The sequence below is a fragment of the Dendrobates tinctorius genome, unplaced genomic scaffold (assembly GCF_039654945.1).
Source record: "Dendrobates tinctorius isolate UK_male_01 unplaced genomic scaffold, ASM3965494v1 ptg000028l, whole genome shotgun sequence".
Taxonomy (NCBI): domain Eukaryota; kingdom Metazoa; phylum Chordata; class Amphibia; order Anura; family Dendrobatidae; genus Dendrobates; species Dendrobates tinctorius.
Genome location: NW_027361696.1, coordinates 42987461 through 43003367, shown reverse-complemented (window position 1 = coordinate 43003367; position 15907 = coordinate 42987461). Strand labels below are relative to the sequence as shown.

The 15907-nt window shown below is 42.4% G+C and overlaps 1 pseudogene; it reads left to right on the top strand.

The window, feature by feature from the left end:
* The first annotated feature begins 5784 nt into the window (after positions 1–5784).
* LOC141084986 (maternal B9.10 protein-like) lies at positions 5785–6579 on the top strand (annotated as a pseudogene).
* Positions 6580–15907: the final 9328 nt, after the last annotated feature.

The window sequence follows — 15907 nt, the reverse complement described above, 5'->3', positions numbered from 1 at the left end:
AACTTTGGTTGGCAAAGGTATATACTGTTGGTCCAGAAGGTACACAAGTTTAGGGCACAAATCTTTCACACTCTGTCATCCCAGTGTACTCTGCCTTGAGGTGACAAAGTATAGTGGAAAATTGTCCCTGAAACCGTCACAGAACTTCTAGTGGTAATATTTCCAATGACAACATCCATCTTCGCCAGTAACTTGCTCTTCTCTCCAACCTGCACTTTCTTCTCTACAACCTGTCAAAGAAGGGCTGTAGGAACATGCTATATCTAGTTTTCCAGTAGCCAATCCCGTTCGGAAGGCCACAAGGGTCAATTTTAAAAACCGGATCCGGCGTAATCCATCGAAAAACGGATAGAAAAACGGATGAACCGGATGAGACGGATCCGGTTTTGTCTGTCAAGAACAAGACGGATCCGGCAGAAAACCGGATCCGGCACTTCAGGTTTTACAAAACATTTGCCGGATCCGGCATTCCGGCACGACGCTGGATCGTGCCTGACGCCGAAAACCTGATGTGTGAAAGTAGCCTAACATCGGTATCGTTGCTCAGGTCGAGTACCCGAGTATTCCAATTTGCTCGACTCGAGCAATGAGCACCCGAGCATTTTAGTGCTCACTCATCACTACTCGTGAGTGCTTACAATCTACAATGAGGTCAGTGAGATATAAAAGTACAGATGTGTATTTACAATGATAGTCCAGCCATCTTGAGGGAGTGGGGGATAGAGATAGTGAATGGGCTACACAAACAAACACAAAATGACTTTGATAAGAGAACATGATTGGCTGCTCTGAACAAATGTGTTTTGAGGGATTGCTTAAAACTGTGCAAGTTGTGGCTGGTCCTAATTTCTTGGGGTAGAGCATTCCAGAGGATTGGCACAATGTGGAAGAAGTCTTGGGAGTCAGGAGTGTGAGGTATGGATTAGGGCAGATTTTAGTCGAAAGTCATTTGCAGAGCGCAGCGATCAGCTTGGCCGATAGACAAAAATGAGGGAGGAAAGATCATCAGCACAAATGTCTGTGATAGGGGCTTGTGCTTTCGGCCTGATGAGGGAGTGAAAGGTGTCAAAAAGTTTCTAGGGGTTTCTAATGGTACCCGGGGGACAACGGAGAAGAGCGGGCTACTGAAAGGGACAGGTCAGCAATGGGTGGGGCGAGTATAAAGGGGCAGGGAGCATGCCAGGAAGTCAGTTGGTAGTACGCCAGACAGAGAAATACTGTGGGTGACAGAGCCAGAGTGACTGATGGCGACCAGAGGAGAGATCAGCAGCAGAGAGGAAGTACCGAGCTTACCGGCAAGAGACTGTCGCCCCTCTCCAAATTGGGCCCGCGACCTGCCCACGGTTGTCCCCAACTGCTGCGGCTGCACTCCAGTCCATTGTGGCCTGCCCGATGCAACTGACGCGCCAGTTCAGCCTGTAGTTGCGGCATGACCACCGCCGCCCTTCTTCTGTCCTTGGTTGCGGCCTGTTAATCACCGCCCACAGCTGCCTTTATCCCGCTGAAGTTGGGGCCTGCTCCTCGCCTAAGGATAGACTCTTTACAAAAGGCCCAGTCCGTGCGCGTGGCCTATTAACTGCCACTATTCCAGACTACGTCACTACCCTGCTTGGGGGAACTGGAGTCCCCGTGGACTCGCTAATGAATGGGACCCTGCTGTGGCTACATGTGGTTACCGCAACGAAAGACTCCCTTAGGGCCTGTTGTGCCCCAACTTCTCCTGGGTGCTGAGACGCCTGACGACTACTACAGTTTCATCAACAGCTGGGCCCAGCGGCTGCGACACCAAAGCAGCCACACCGAGGTACGTCAGGAAGGATAAGTTGACATTAGGAAATAAGGACCCGTAGTTGGCCGTTTTGTGGCCTCATAATAGCCGACCTTGCTGGGTCAGTCGCATTCTCAAAGAAAAGTGTTGTTATTGTTATTGAGTCCCTGCGAGGACAATTAGTGTTACCCCTTTTTGGTTGCTCAGTATAGCCCTAGCTTCTCCAGTTCACAAACGTTACTTTCCAAAACAACACTCAGTCTCGTGACTGCATCCTGTGAACCTGCTGTTACCTACATAGGCTAACAGTATGGCAGTACCAAATGAAAAATAATGGTAACTTTTGTTTCATGTGGCCATCCAGGACGTCTGTTCCAATGGTCATTTGAGCGCTTTTTATTTTGGGGCAAGGTAACAATTGCAATCAATCCATAGGCAAACACTATGGGAGAGCCACTTTTTTTACTTTTTTATAATGGGAACATTTTCATTAGGCCTTGCTGTACATCTTGTGAAAGTGGTATTGGGGTGCATCCTAATTTTTGGCAGCCCACCCACTCAATGCATAGGCAATAACAGTTTAGGAGACCCACTTTTTAATAATGGACCTTTAACAATAGTAATGCCAACTAATGCCCCTATAAAAATAGGCTTTGTGACTGAGTCAATCCTTCATAAATCAAACAAGATGTGTCACACACCACATGGCCAGCCAAGGTTGTTAAATGCTACAGTGACATTTCCCAATAAATGCATTTGTATTGGTTGAACACAATGGTAACTTTGAAAAACGCATCAAAAATGCTATGTGTGAACATAGCTAAAGTGGTGCAGGAACTTTTTTTTTTTTTAGGATATTACTTTTGCCTTACATAAAAGTTATTACCCTGGAAAGGATGTTCCTTAACACATTTTACTGTAAAATACATTTAGGTTTAGTTTTTGTATGTTTCAGCGTGCACCTGTAAAAGTGGCATCACACTAACAACACTGGTCACAGCAGTGACCTCGGCTTCTAGGGGCGCTGCCCATAATGCTCCTATGTCCCTTCTGCACTGTTCCCATACATTTCCGACATCTTGATACGTTAGAAAGACCTCCTGGGGGGGGGGGGGGGGTAGGGTGGTCGTAGCAAAAAACCTTGAACTTCCCATAGACTAACATTGGGTTTGCTGCTCGGGTCGAGTACAGGAGTATTTCAGTACTTTCGACCCAAGTAATGAGCACCCAAGCATTTTTAGTGCTCGCTCATCACTATTAAAATTGTGTTATTGATGGAATTGGTGTTAAGGCCATTTCTCCAGAGTGTTCCGGAAACCGTACTCCAACAAAACGCAAGGCGTCATGTTACTCGTGTTACTATGAGCAGCATGCATGGCCTAAACATGCTCCCATGGCTGCTGCATGTCTGGATTTGTCTCCCACTGAACTCATCTGGGAGCGGTTAAAAACGGACCTTAAAGATTTGCCCAAGTGCATTCGGAGAAGGAGAACATTCAGCTCATTAATGGCCTCAATCATAGCAGGAGAGGCTGTAAGAGCCAGGCTTCTGCACTCAGCACTGATACTCCGCATAGAATAAATTGAGAAGTTTTGAAAATGTTGTATATTTTTCCATCATTTGCAGATAAGTGACATGACTCCATCTTGTGATTTCCAAAAATCCACAACTTTTCTTTTGTGATGTTGCATTTTCGCTGTTGGACATTGTATATTCCATGTGCACTTCATATGTTACTTGTTTATACACTGAATATATTCTATTATCTTGTGATTTGTATACACTACATACATATCCAGCACATCTTTATACCTAGACGGTCACACTCCTCTGTTGTATTATCTCACTTTAAAAAGTCTTTGTGCAGGAGCAGTTGTGACAATGTTGACTTATTCTCCTTGCATATCTCTTTGTCTAGCACACTTTCCATATGATTGTTCTTGGGGTGAACGCTCCCTGCCATCTACATATGAAGTACAGTGGTCTTGGGTGATTCCATGTTTGTGTCTCTTCTCATGCTGAGTTGTTGGCAGTGGTGGGAGATTCTCAGCCATCATCCACTATAGAGATGATAATGAGCCTGGACCAGCAAGTAATGGGATTACAAGGCTCCAGACTGGTGAGACCTCTGCAGTCTATTGTGTCTCATGGACAATTCTATAACATTAAGAACATAATAATGGAGGGAACTGCAGCACAATCCAATGCACCAATACCTGAGTGGTTTCTAGAGGAAACAAATAGGAAAGGTGATATTTATTTTATGTCTTGAAATTAGAAGACTAAACATCACAGCCAAGTCATCAGTTTTCTTTACAACATGACGAAGAGTCCACAGGAGCAAAATGGACAATTCTGTCTAATCAGTGAGTTTTATCTGTTCTTAAACCATATAATTTACACATAGATAAGAGCTGAACAAGTAGTGACCTTCTGATATTCCACAGACAGATCTAAAACAGAAACTTCCACTTATAACCTATTGGGTTCAAAGATAGACAATGGGATCCCGGTTTACACAACAATATCAAAATGTATTTCCAAGTAATCCTCCATACAGGGGTGTACCGGGGTAGTTTTTTGTATTACCGGATAATAAACAGATAGATGAGTGATAGAAGGTAGATAAACAGAGATAATAGATCAACAGATAAAAGATTGATAGATAACAGTTATATTAGACATAGATAACAGATAAATACATGATAGATAATAATCTTGTTAAACTGATGAAGATAAATGATATATTAACAGATAAATTGTCAAATATTAAAAAAATATAGAAAATTTATATGAAGATACATAGAATGATGAATATGTGAGATATATTACAGGCAGTTACAAAGCCACATAGAAATAGAAACTTTTTTGGAGGAGAGGAGTGATTGTGATGTTACTTCTCTTTTCTGGTGTTAATGTAACTAATTCCTTGGCTTGTGCTCTGTAATCAGATTTACACCCACTGATACCTGTAATGCTGGAGACAATGGCAGGAACCAGGTGACCCCTCCCCAGTCTACACTGATATAAAGCAGGCTCTCCTCTCTGACCTCACACACTGTCCTGGTGAAGACCCTTCTGGACTCTTCTGCTCCACATCCTGCACCGCAGAGACTTTCCCTCCGCTACTCTCCTCCATCACCTGTAAGGTAAGTGCACAGTGACCATATGGACAATAGTTCTGTAAATCCCATAGATATAGAAATGTCTCCTGGACTGACGGCCCCGATAACTGATCTTACTGCTATATTGTGTTACAGGAGGATATTGATTGCTGTGGGCATCATTGTCTTTTTTCCTTTTGAGACCCTTTTTATATATGAGCCTCATAGAGTCTGGATGCCCCTTACCTCCAATAACTCTTGTAAACTTCTTCCCGTCAGAATCTTCCTTCACTTTTAATTTTTGCACTTTATCAACTGTGTCTTTTCCAATCATATTAGAATAAAAAGGTTGAAGACTTTGACACAAGTACAGGGTTAGCCTCCTATAATTTTTTTAAGCACCTTGTAGTCTTTTGCCTTCTTTTTTTATTTTTATTATTACTTTTCCTGTTAAGGTCAATTTTCAGTTTTACCCTAACAATTTTTGAAAGTGCAGAATAAGCTATTGTTTTTTTTATGTGTGCTGAAGTGTTATATTTTAGAAAACCATTCAATTTACCAAATATGTAGAAAAATGGGAAAAATGCTAGTTGGGGGAACGTGGTGATGTAAATGTAATTTAACTTTATTTTTTAGATTTTTGTTTTTTCTTACAAGTCATGTTTGTTACATTAACTTTTCTTAATTGTTTTTTTTAAACAGAAATTAAATATGATTGTCTGATTTCTTGTTTAATGTATTGAAAAACAGTTGTATTCCAGTTGTATGACTGAAGCCTCCACCTTTGAGGAATATGAAAAAAAAAAAAAAAAAAAAGAAAAAAAATGCATATTTTACAAAATCTGTACAAGTAACTATTCTCTTTTTTCTTCTCAGATAAAATGGCTGCAAAGAATTGTATTCCAGTTTCCATGAGGCAGGAACTCTTGGCCGGAGTGGACCATGTGAAAACTGTGGCCAACAGATTCCAAATGTTGGATTCCACCACAATTACCATATTTGGAGAAAATTTTGCAACAATTTTGTGTAAAAGACATACTGGACACTGGTATCCAGAGAACCCAATCAAAGGACAAGCCTATAGGTACATTTCTAGATATTTTCCATATTGGTCTTGCAGACGCTCAAGAAATTTCCTATGTTGTACTAATGGCATCTCATCTCTAATGTCTCATTTTATTCTTTTAGGTGTATCAGAATAAAACAGTGAAAGCAGAGATGAGAGCATATTAGAGGCTTGTGCTCTTACCCGTATAGGATTTCAAGACCTTGCTCTGCCCAAGGAAGTCACCTTGTGGATTGATCCTTTTGAATTTTCTTGCCGGTGAGTAGTTGCTCTGTATATAATATTCAGTAGATATGGTTCCAAAAATTCCTATGACTGATAATCATTTCTTTTTGATTTATCTTTGCACAGATTGGGGGAAGAAAATTTCCCCTTCACTGTGGCGAGCTTCGATCCAAGATCCCCTCGATATGACGATGTGTCTATAACACCAGAAGAGGTTGAACAAGAACCTTCATCTCCATGTATGGTTGGCTGTGCCATACAGGTCACTGAGGATATCAGAGAAACTTGGAGCTTATCACCATCATCAATTCCAACAGTTAGTGAAGATGGTGATAGTGGAATCGACGAAGCTGCCAATCCTCCAGTGGAGCAAATACAGAGGAACACAAGACCAGATGAAGTAAGAAATCCTTAACATTCACTGATACTTGGGTTATAGAAAAATAACACAGTAAGGGTACATGATAATAAGACATGGAATTTGGGATAATTTACGCTGACAGTTAGGCACAGGATAATTCCATTTTCTTGAATTAACCCTCCGTATTCTTGTACTTTCAGGCCTATCCTGCTCTATTTAGAACTTGGGCTCCGCTCTGGTTTCCACCGTGGAGGGTTCGTCTTTTTAATGACCCCAATTCCCAGCATCGACCCTGGTTTTAGATGCTGCCAGGTGCTGGTGGCTTCAAAATACAGGATCTACAAATTGTAATAAAAAATATTGATGCACTTTTTATATTTATTTCTTTGTAAAAAAAAAATGTGAATATTATTCTTGCAATAAAGATCTGATGAGATGACTCTGCAACTCTGTGATTATTATAATTTTTTAAGTAATGGGCCTGGGAACACCTCAAACTACAAGATTCCCTCATTGTTTATATGTATGAGGTGGGAGGAGGGCATGTAAACCAAATGTCACTGTGTCCTCTGAAGTGTATACGGAGCATGCGCGAGCTCCCGACAAGATATTGTGTCATCATGTACAGATATCCAATATGGAGGCACTTTACTTTAAATGTTGCATAACAGGAGAACTTTTCAACACCTATGCACCTTTCCTGGTCTCTTCAGGTGTCTGTGCTTCTATATACAGGGTCCTCAAACCCACATTTAAAGGACTTGTTAATCATTCCTAGTATTGGATCCTGCCTCTAGAGGTCACTTCCCTGGATTCTCTGTGATGATCATTCTCACATTATTTTACAGCAACATTTCACATCAAAGATCCTCACTTCACCCATATTCTTCAGGCCAAACATATAAAACATTTACACCCAATTAAAAGTGCAACCCTTCCCCCCTCCCTCCAGTGTAATCTATAAGCAGTTCATGGACAAATGAGTTTAATAGTTGTTTAACTGTAAACCAATCTATTGCAGAGCTTTTTGGTAAATAATGTTTCTGGTTTTACCTTCAGGTGCATATATAAATGTTTTTTGGGGTTACCCACACTAGAGCAAGCAAGTACAACTGTTCATGTGAAAAACACGGGCTCTCCAAATTAATGCCGGCTACATTAAGTGATTGACCTTGTGCTTTGTTTATAGTCATAGCAAATGCAAGCCGGATCAGGAACTGCAGACGCTTAAAATTGAAGGGCATGTCGCTTGGTAGCAAAGGTATACGCGGAATGAAAACATTTGTACCTTTAGAGTTTACAATAGGAATAGTGGCTTCAATAACATTGAGCATTAAGAGTCTCATGCCCAATCTTGTGCCGTTACACATTTTTGGTGGGTCAAGGTTTCGAAGCAAAATTATTGTGGCTCCTATTTTTAAAGTGAGCTTATGCGGAGGCATTCCAGGAGGCTCCAAAAAAATTCAGGAACTCCAATGGATACATCACGGCTTGTTCAGTTTCGATGACTGAATCAATGGACATGTATGTGGTCGCTAGACCAGGCAGCCTTCCCTGAATTAGTAGATTTATGGATCTGACACTAGCATTTTTAGGCGCTAGGATTGCACATACAAAGCCACTGATGGTTGGTAAAATTGTCACAAATATCAGGGAAAACTTGGTCAATAAATTCCATTACCAAAGATGTCATTTTACAAAAAAATCTTCCGAAAGAAAATGAGGCCAGTAGTGGAATCAGTAGGGAACCTGTCATTTCCACGGCATAGTAGCTGGTGTGTAAATTTGTCCGCAGTTTTCTCATCATATGAACGCGCATATTAGTAGTAAGAGTTAGCTTCTGAACATGTATCCACTGTAAGGTTGTGCTTATTTTTAGTGTTGATTAACACTCGCTTGGATTCACAGCACACAGGAACAGTTTCCATATAAACAGTCTATGTGGTTTATTATACAGCCTAAACCATACAACCAACAGTCTTACATCAGACATGTCAGTGTTCAGGTTAGGGCTCCGCTCTCTCAGACCTGTGGCCTCACTGTGCCAAGTCCAGTAAACAGGCTCTATAGCCTCACAGTTATTTCCCCCTGTCAGAGGTTACCTCTAAGGAGCTCCTGATCTAGATCCCTGCTCCATAGTCTGAACCCAGTCTCTTTCTGACCTCGGTCAGTATCACTCACGTTTGTCAGGGAAGCTGCCGAACTGGGATCACCATACCAGACAACGCCTTGCTCACTAGGCCGCCTAACAGTTTCAGATCCCCAGTCGGGCGGTAGCTTCCCAATGCAGAGCCGTCAGTGACTCTGGAAACACGGCCTCTCTGTGTGCTGTTCAGGACAACTGTACCCACTTGGAACCGTCCACACAGGCCACCAGGTCCAAAGCCTCCATGTGCTCTTCAGGGAGGTAGAACACCTTCCAACACATAGGCCTTCCACATGAACCAATCAGGTCCATACACTCTCCCCATGTGACCAGACCTCAGGCACATTATGTGGTCCACAATTACATCCACAGGTGAGGTATGGATCACTTGGTTATGACCTCAATAAGGGTCCCATTTCACACTGCCACACACAGTTTTTATCCTGGGTGTTCAGACACACGCCCCTGGGTGAGTTTGCAGATGACTGGTCCCACCCACCTCACCATTTTTCCTATTACAATGAAGTAACGCCTGCATGCTTGTCCCATACAGCGCCCCCTAGCTGTCACAGGGGTCGCTGCATCACACCACAGATAAGATTTTAGACAGGCATTCAGCTCATCCACTGGTGTTGCTCCCTTAAGAACAGGTAATGTCTGGTAGAAGTCACCTGCAAAAATTACAACAATTCCCACAATAAATCCCTTCGTGACCCAGCCAATTTTTGCAATTTTGACCATTGTTCCTTTGAGGTCATAACTCTAGAATGCTTCAACAGATCGCACAGATTCGGAGAATGTTTTAGCAGTATAATTTCTTCGATATGACTTGTGCTTATTTGTGAAAAAAAATGGAAAATTTGGTGAAAATTTAGCAATTTTCCCAAATTTAAATCTTTCTGCACTTAAATCAGAGAGTCATATCACCCAAAATAGTTAATAAACAACATTTCCCACATGTCTACTTTACATGAGCACAATTTTGGAAACCAAAATTTTATTTTGTTAGGAAGTTTAAGGGTTAAAAATTGACCAGCGATTTCTCATTTTTTCAACAAATTTTACAAAACCTTTTTTTTTTTTTTTTTTTTTTTTTTTTTTTTTTAGAGACCACATTACATTTGAAGTGACTGAGGGGTTTACATGACAGAAAATATCCAAAAGTGATGCCATTCTAAAAACTGCACCCCTCAAGGTATTCAAGTCAGCATTCAACAAGTTTATTAGCCCTTCAGGTGCTTCACAGGAATTTTTGGAATGCTGAAGAAAAAAAACAAATATTTACTTTTCTTTCACTAAAATTCTCATTTAGACCTAATTTTTTTTTACTTTTGCAAGGGTAATAGGAGAAAATGGACCATATATTTTATGGTGGAACTTCTCCTGAGCATGCCGATACCCATATGTGGGGGAAATCTACTGTTTAGGCGCTATAATTTTTCCATATTTTGGCCCACAGTCATTTGATGGCTTGATTTTTGAGGGACGAGCTGACGTTTTTATTCGTTCCATTTTCGGGCACATGAAAGTTTTTGATTACTTTCTATTCCAATTTTTGGGACACAGAATGAACAAAAACCCATCAATTCAGGAATAGTTTTTCTTTGTTTTAAAATGGAAAAATTATAGCTCTCAATATATGGTGATGTTAAGACTAGTTTTTGCAATAAAAAGCCCTGCCGTGCGCCGAAACAGTGGTTTTCCCCCACATATAGGGTATCGGCGTACTCAGGAGAAATTGCACAACAAATTGTATGAAGCAATTTCTCCGGTCACCATTATGAAAATACAAAATAGAGCTATAAAGATTTATTTTGGAAAAATGTGATTTTTTATTTCCACGACTATGCTATAAACTTCTGTGAAGCAACTGGGCGTTCAAGGTGCTCAATACACATCTAGACAAGTTCCTTAAGGGGTCTAGTATCTAAAATGGTGTCACGTGTGTGTGTGTGTGTGTGGGGGGGGGGGGGGGGGGGGGGGGGTTTCCACAGTTTAGGCACATCAGGGGCTCTTCAAAAGCGACATGGCGTCCGCTAATTATTCCATCAAATTTTACATTCAAAAAGCCAAATGGCGCTCCTTTGCTTACGAGCTCTGCCATGTACCCAAACAGTAGATTTCCCCCCACATATGGGTATTGGCATTCTCAGGAGAAGTTCCGCATGTGGCAAAATTGATAAAGCAGTTTTATTCTTTGGGTTAGTATGATTACAGCGATACCTCGTTTATATAATTTTTTTACGTTTTGATGCTTTTACGTAATAAAAACTTTTTGATAAAAAAAATAGTTATTTTTGCATTGCTTTAATCTGAGATCCAAAACTTTTTTATTTTTCTGCTTATGGAGCTGTATGGCAGCTTGTTTTTTGCAGGACAAGATGATGTTTTCAGTGGTATCATGTTTACTTATATCCATCTTTTTGATCGCGTGTTACTCCACCTTTTGTTCGGCGCTATGATAAAGCATTGTTTTTTGCCTTATTTTTTACGGTGTTCACTGAAGGGGTTAACTAGTGGGACACTTTTATAGAGCGGGTCGTTATGGATGCAGAGATACAAAATGTGTACTTTTATTTATTTTAATCACATAACTAAACGTATTTATTGGTACAATATTTATTTTGTTTTCTTTGGGGATTTTTTTAACAATATTTTTACAAATTATAATTTTTCTTTTTTTTACTTTGTAACATTGTCCCAGGATGGAACATTACTATATAATGTCAGATCACTGATGTGACACTTACCAATGCTGAATATCAGATCAGTGATCTGACAGGCAGTGAAGAAGGCTTCTCAGGTCCTGCTCTCCACCTCCCTGCAGTTTCCAGAAGGACCCTGCCGTCATCTTGGAGCTGGGTGTCTCCATGGAGACCACTGGCACAACGTGATTGCAGCGGCATCAGAGGGGTTAAATATCTGTTATGTTCTGTGTGTCTATATGTGTGTAGTATGTACTATGTTTGTATGTATGATGAATGTAGTATGTATGTTGTATATATGTATTATGTAGTATGCTTGTGTGTGGTATGAATATAGTATGTATTTTTGTTATTTTATTTTTTTTACATTCAACACATTAGCCGGATGATGGGACTACTACTGTCCCATCATTGTCTAAGGTGTCAATAACTTTCATTGTAGCAAGCGTAGTCCCATCGGACAATGCCCAACCACCCCCCCCCCCCCCCCGGCAGGCCCGCACAGACCGCGCATCATCATTACATCAATTCAGCAGCCAATTACAGCCATGCCATTAGTTAACATGGCTAACACAACTGGCTCATTGCATTATGGGAACTTCCGATTCCGGTATTCGATATTGTAAAAATATCGGTACTCGGTATCAGAACTCCGATACTGCAAATATCGGATATCGGCCGATATTCGCTGTATCGGAATGCTCTACACTATTAAGGACACAATAAGTTATAAAAGCACACGTATATTACAAAGACATGATACATGTTTCCAGGTACGTCCAAAAGTACGGGGTATCACCCTCAGACAAAGGTACCTAAACAGCTCATGTTATGGATTCATAACGCCATAGGCTTCCATAACACATGGTGCCGTACCAGGTAATGACGCTCTGCATGATGCCCATAGTGCAAAGTATGCATAAAAAAGTGCATTAAGGTAAACAAGTGCAGGAAGAGCTTACCAAGTGTTGAAGGGTTAAGAAAGGGGACCCCCACGCCAGATGTAGCCCCAGCGTGCATTTCGCTGAGCTAACATGCAGCTTTCTCCAAGTGCGATCAAGGGCCTCAACCACTTTCTTGTGCGCCATCGTACATTCATCCCAAACAATTACTTTGCAAGTTTGTAATACCTTAGCTTTTCCAGAGCCCTTAGTGATATTACAGACAGGAGTTTGTGACAGCGCTAGATTAACCCCTTAAGGTTCAAGCCACTTTGTAAGTTAATGACCAGGCCTTAATTTTTAAATCGGACCACTGTCAGTTTATGTGGTTACAACTCTGGAACTCTTCAATGTATACCACAGATTCTGAGACTGTTTGTTCATGACATATTGTAGTTCATGTTAGTGGTAATATTTCTTTGATATATACAATATCTTCCGTTTATTTATGAAAATAACAGAAATTTGTCAAAAATTTGGAAAATTTTGCAATTTCCAAACTTGCCCTCTCCGACACCTGAACTTGACAGCTGCATAGTAATCCATCATGCTGTCAAGCTCAGGTCAGGAGAGGTGCCGGCCAGGGCAAGTTTTCCGATCCAATTCTCGGACGAAATATTTGCCAGTGTGTCTCTGCCCTTAAACTTTAAAGCGCTGCGGAATATGTTGGCGCTATATAAAAAGATTATTATCCTCCATAGATATGTCCATAAATATATAGCCATAGACATATCCATGGATATATCTATAGATATATATCGGCCATCGTCAGCACCTGCACACTCCTTTCCTCACTCTCCCGGCCATAATGTTTTAAACATTACCAATGAAGAGTGAAACTTTTAAAGAGTGGTGAGTGCTACCCATTTTCTTCAAGTTATATCTATGGCTAAAAAATATAAGAAACAACAGCACAGGAAAAAGTAGGGTGCAAAGCCTCCCAGGCACTTACCACTCCTTATGAATAGAAAATCAAAAAAGATAGAGGCAGCACACCGTATGACATTTTAGAAAAAAGTGCTTTTTAATAGCCCATGAGGCGACGTTTCTGTCTCAAGTGCAGACATTTCTCAAGCAGTTGCAACAGGGGATTTACCGTATATACTCGTGAATAAGTCGAGATTTTCAAAGTCCCCCTCTCGGCTTATACACGAGTCATATACCAGGGGCTTATACACGAGTCATATACCAGGGGGGTCAGTGGGGGAGCGGGGGTGTCAGAGATCATACTTACCCCCTCCTGGCGCGGTCTCTGCAGCCCCCCCGCTTCTCCACGGTCTCCCTTCAGCGGTCACGTGGTACTGCTCATTAAACTCATAAATATGCGCATATTCATGAGTGTAATGAGCAGTATTATGTGACCGCTGAAGGCAGTAAGGGAGACCGTGGAGAAGCGGGGCTGCAGAGACCGCGTCAGGAGGGGGTAAGTATAGCGATATTCACCTGGTCCATCGCTGCTCAGTCACTGCTGTCTGCTGCATCCGGTGTCAGTGATGTTTAGCCAGCAGGGGGCCTGGTGACATGGTTAGTGTGTGCTGTGCCCTCTGCTGGCTAAACAGTCACTGACACAGGAAGCGCAGACAGCAGTGAGCAGCGATGGACCCCAGACAGGTGAATATCTCAGGTGCAGGAGAGGCGAGTATGGCATTTTTTTTTGGCAGCAGCATATGTGGGCATATTCTATGGAGCATCTGATGGGGGCATATTCTATGGAGCAGAATTCAGGGGCATATCCTATGGAGCAGCATACAGGGGCATATCCTATGGAGCATGTTATGGGGGAATAATCTATAGAGCATCTTATGGGGGCATAACCTTTATGGATCATTATATGTGGCATAGTATTCTATGAAAAGCATCTTATGGGGCCATTATTAACCTTTGTGCAGCATTATATGGGGTATATTTTGTATGGAGCATTTATGGGGCCATCATGAACTGTATGGAGCATTATATGGGGCTCCTGATTCATTTTGGAGATTCAAACATTTAACCTACTGATGCCTCAATTAATTTTACTTTTATTGGTATCTATTTTTATTTTTGAAATTTACCAGTAGCTGCTGCATTTTCCACCCTAGGCTTATACGCGAGTCAATAAGTTCTCCCAGTTTTTTGTGGCAAAATTAGTGTGACAACCGTCTGCGAATCTGGGCTGCAGTAGGACAGCGCCCCGAGTGACCCCGAAACCCTTAACCCCTATATAGGGATCTGGAATTATAGCAAGGCCCTGGGGTAGCTGTCTAGGGGCGCAGTGGACTAGAGCAGATCTGTCGACAAGGGGTAAAACTAAAACCTGTAATAGTGGTCCGGAGACAGGAGTACAAAAACGGCAGGCAATAGAATGGTCAGAAATCCAGGCTGAGGTCAGAGTTAACTTTTAGCAATTCACAGAGTAGTAAGCAGGGGAACCAAGAATATATCTGGCGGCTTGCAACACCAGTCCCAAGGTATTTGAGGGATCAGGTCATCCCTCACAGGCTCCCAGACTGATGATTTCATCAGGACCGCCCCCAGGACCAGGCTGGATGGTGATGCACCAACCCCTTCATGACTGATAGAGGAGCGGAGCCTGCGTCCACCAGATGCCTGCGCAGGAGTCCCATCTCTGTTGCCGCCATCACTCGGGGGCAATCCACGGTGCCTCTTAGTGGCCGAGGCCAGAACAGCAGGCCCCGAATCAGACGGTGATGTGACAGTCCGGCACCTCCTAGTGGCCGAGGACGGGACAGCAGGCCCTGAGTCTGATGGCAATGTGACAGTACCCCCCCTCTAAGAGGGGCCTCCGGACCCTCAAAACCCGGTTTGTCAGGGTGAAGGAGATGAAATCTCCCAATTAATGTTTTGGCATGGATGTCCCCCGTGGGGACCCAGGACATCTCCTCCGGGCCGTAGCCCTTCCAGTGTACAAGATACTGTATGGACCCTCTTACAAGGCGGGAGTCAAGGACCCCCTGGACTTCATACTCCAAGGTACCCTTGATCAAAACAGGAGGAGGAGGGGACAGGACGAATTGGAGAGCGATACAGCTTGAGGAGAGATTTATGGAAGACGTTGGTCAATTTGAATGACTGCGGGAGTTTTAAATGGAAGGCCACCAGGTTAATCACCTCTATAATTTCGTATGGACCAATAAATCTGGGACCCAGTTTGGCAGACGGCACTTTAAGCTTGATGTTTTTGGTGGAGAGCCAGACCTTGTCTCCAACTCCCATGTCCAGCCCCTTAGACTGCAGTCTGTTCGCAGCCGAAGCTTGCTTAACCTGGGCCCCTTTCAAGTTTACTTCAGACCAAATCGTTTTTAAGCGATGTATATTTTTCTCTACCCCAGGGAGCTCCGACACCCTGGCCAAAAATGAACCAAAGCGCGGATGCAGTCCATGGTTGCAGAAAAAGGGGGTAGTCTTAATGGAGTCCTGATACCGATTGTTTAGGGTAAACTCAGCTAATGGCAGATGTTCCACCCAATCGGACTGATGTTCTGACACAACAGCAAAGGTATTGCTGCAGAGCTTGGTTGATACGCTCAGTTTGACCATGGGTTTCGGGGTGGTAGGCCGAGGAGAAGGACAACTCAACACCAATGCGT